The sequence below is a fragment of the Otolemur garnettii genome, unplaced genomic scaffold (assembly GCF_000181295.1).
Source record: "Otolemur garnettii isolate 467f Iridium unplaced genomic scaffold, OtoGar3 scaffold00075, whole genome shotgun sequence".
Taxonomy (NCBI): Eukaryota; Metazoa; Chordata; class Mammalia; order Primates; family Galagidae; genus Otolemur; species Otolemur garnettii.
This window is the reverse complement of record NW_003852470.1, coordinates 7298724-7302572: the sequence shown is the minus strand read 5'-3', so window position 1 is coordinate 7302572 and position 3849 is coordinate 7298724. Positions and strand designations below refer to the sequence as shown.

The following is a 3849-nucleotide window of genomic DNA, read 5'->3' as shown; positions in this document are numbered from 1 at the left end:
TGGAGGTCCTAGGCGAAAAATAAAAATAGACATCAAAAGTAAATTAAGGACATTAGAATTGTAAAGGATGAAATATGAGACTATCACCATTTGCAGATGATATTGCTATGTACAAAGGAAACCCCAAAGAAAATAAACATTTTCAGAACTAAAGGGGACTTTAGCAAGGGGGCTGAATATCAAGTCGGTAGGTGAATGCTGGTGGCATTTCTATACACCAGCAATGAACAGTTAGAAAATGTAATATTAGGAAGGCCATTTATAATAATATGGCAATAATACTATACAATACCTATAATTAAGCCTATAAAAAGATACACAAACCCAAAACTTTGAAATGCAAAATTCTTAGATGAGACCCATTAAGAAGAGCTAAATAAATTATTTCCATGCTCAAACAAGCTCATTGTTAGAACACATAAAACAAAAATGTAATACCAATTTTTACTGCATGATACCAATTTTTAATCTCTGAGATTAAAAAAGACTGATACAGGTGCATTGGTCAGTATTCTCCAGAGAAACCAATGGAACCAGAGGAACCAATGGGAGATGTATATATATATATACACACACATATAGATGATAAAAGCAGATTTACTATGGGAATCAGCTCATAAGAGCGTAGAGACTAAGAAGCCCCATGATCTGCTGTCTGCAGGCTGGAGGCCTAGGAAAGAGGTGGTGTTGGTCTAGTTCAATTCCAAAGGCCTGAGAACTAGGAGCACTGATATCTAAGGGCAGAAGGAGGGGGTGTCTTTGCTTCAGCAGAGACACCAAATTCGCCCTTCCACCTTTTTGCTGTATTCTGACCTTCAATGGACTGTGTGGTGCCCACCCATGTTGGTGAGGGTGGGTCTTCTTTGCTCAGTCTACTGGTTCAAATGCTAGTTTCCTCTGGGAATACCCTCACAGACACACCAACGAATAACGTTTGAGCAGATATCTTGGTGTTCCTCAGCCCTGTTGCTTGACACATAAAGTTAACTGTCACAAACACTCAGTGATGGAGAGGATAGAGTGTGACAGGGAGGAAGATACATTTTAGGTGTGAGTTCACACCAGGGGGGAAATTTGGCAGCACTAATGCAATTTTAAATGTTTATACCCTTCTACCCAGCAATTTTTGCTTTTTTTCCTATAGATACATATGATTTCTGACAATTAAGTTTGCAAACTCTCCTTAGAAAAAGTGCTCCATACCTCATTGCTGAATACCACTATGGTCGCCTTCTAGTACTCCTCCTGGGAAGCTGTGCACTGATGCCAGCACCTAGTCCACCCTTCAAAGCGATTTTGGAACTCTTTTTCTAGAATTGCCTTGCTGTTGTATTATCCTTGATGTCCTGAATGTCATCAAAATATCTTCCTTTCAATATTTCCTTTATCTTTGGGTAAAGAAAAAAGTCACTGGGCCAGATCAGGTGAGTAGGGAGGGTGTTCCAATGCTTACTGGTTAATAACTCCCTTACAGACTGTGCCGTGAGAGCTGGTGCACTGCAGTGATGCAAGAGCCCATTTTTGCACACACCTTTCTCATGCCAGGATTTTCTGTTAAGATTTTCCTACCTGTTTCTCTATCATCATTTACTTGGTGTGTTACACTTCTCATGATCAGCCAATGATTTTGATGCACAACTTGAATTTTTGCAATGTTTTCATCAGTTCTGCTCATTACTGGCCACCCTGACCTCTCTTCATCAGTGATGTTTTCTCTCTCCTCAGAATAACATCTAATCCATGTGTACACTGCCGTTTTCTTCATAACATTATCCCCATAAACTTGGACTAATATATCCCTGATTTCACTTCCACTCTTGCCAAGTTTAACAAGAAATTTAATGCTTATTCATTGCTCTAATTCAAACTTTGAAATTTTAGTGATGGCACACAAAAACATGCATCAGCAGACACCCTGAGCCTTACCAGATGGCAGCTATAGCTCAAGAATTTGTGAACAGCAAAATCCAGCCTGGAAAGGTGGTTGGGTTCATCAAACCCACCTGCCCCTACTGCAGGAGGACCCAAGAGATCCTCAATCAACTGCCCCTCAAACAAGGGCTTCTGGAATTTGTCGCTATCACAGCCACCAGCTACGCAAATGAAATTCAAGATTATTTGCAATGGCTCCCAGGAGCAAGAATGGTGCCTTGACTCTTCACTGGTAAAGTCAGTATAGGTGGATGCAGTGACCTCATAACTATGCAAGAGTGTGGGTCGATGCTGCCTCACCTCAAGCAGACTGGAGCTCTGTGGCAATTACAGAGTCGGGCCCAGCTGACACCCCCTCCAGAGCTGAGCAGCATCACAAAGGATGGCAGCACTTCCTGACCATGGGATCTAGGACACAAATAGCTTTTTTCTTCTTTTGGCTCAGTATTAAAAAGTGGACAACCTGCCCCTAACCACGGGGCCAAGAAGGTTGACGGGCCATCTTGGTTTTCTTCTGCTTTGGTCCTTTGAGTTCTAGGAGATGGTAACAATTTCTGGTCCAAGATTCACTCACTGACCCGAGATTTGTTCTTTCTCCTTGGCATGTGTTTCTTGCTGTCCTGCGTGCTGGCAAACCTCCCCCTGTTAGACAGTGTTTCTTAGACACCTTTGTCCAGACCTGACCAGGACGGACCTGCACTCAGTTTCTGCCACTGTCCATCATCTGGAACTATTTTGCTGAACTTGACTTTCTGGAATTTGTGTTATGAAATTGGGAGAGGGGGTTATTTTGAAAGTGTTCTTTCAAACTACATGCGTCCCTCCACCCATCTTGAAAATTAAGGCTCTGAACCAGTGTTCACAACCTGGCCATCTCAGGGATCCTGAGGAAAGGCCCCACTGTTATGTGAAAGGTCTGGGACAGAGTGTGAGGCTGTGCAGAGTGAAGGAGGGCTGGGCCACACTGGTGCCACAGAGCTAGAAGCACCAGCACAGAGGCCATGGTCACGTGGCCACAGAAGCACCAGCACAGAGGCCATAGTCACGTGGCCACAGAAGCACCAGCACAGAGGCCATAGTCATGTGGCCACAGAAGCACCAGCACAGAGGCCATAGTCATGTGGCCACAGAAGCACCAGCACAGAGGCCATGGTCACGTGGCCACAGAAGCACCAGCACAAAGGCTGTGGTCACAGGGGGCAGAGGCACCAACACAGAGGCTGTGGTCACGGGAACCAGAGGCACCAGTATAGAGGCTGTGGTCACGGGGGCCAGAGGCACCAGCACAGAGGCTGTGGTCACGGGGGCCAGAGGCACCAGCACAGAGGCTGTGGTCACGGGGGCCAGAGGCACCAGTATAGAGGCTGTGGTCACATAGCCACAGAGGCACCAGCACAGAGGTCATGTCACATGGCCACAGTTGATGCAAGGTAGTTATCCAGGCAGGTGATCCTGAACCACTATGTGCTAATTTAGATCACCGGTAAAATGAAAACAGAAGGTATAGGCCATTATTGTGGAAAACTTACAGACCGCCCTTCATAGTATGTCTGTGAAAGAGCCAGATTTGAGAGACACTGTCTTGAATGAGCCTTTTACTTGCCCTTTGAAAACTTAATTTCTTATCAGGAAGTTTGTTCTAAAATTGAAAGATTAAGTTCATTTCCTTTAGCAGTCTCTAGTGAAAATTGTCAATTCCTAATAAAGTACTAATAGATGATGTAAAAAACAAAAAAACAAAAATCCCCCAAACCCATGCATCAACAATAATGAACACCACTCAGCAAGATACCACACATGTTGACACAAACACAGCTGCAAGACACTGATAAACTAAGGTCATGAACCCTTCCTGAATTGTAAGCACCTGGTGTCAAATTTGCGAACTTGTCAGACCTTGTATGTATAGTACAAAGA

At 44.1% G+C, this 3849-nt stretch overlaps 1 pseudogene; it reads left to right on the top strand.

The window, feature by feature from the left end:
- The first annotated feature begins 1929 nt into the window (after positions 1-1929).
- On the top strand, positions 1930-2331 carry LOC100964697 (annotated as a pseudogene).
- The last annotated feature ends 1518 nt before the right edge of the window (positions 2332-3849 follow it).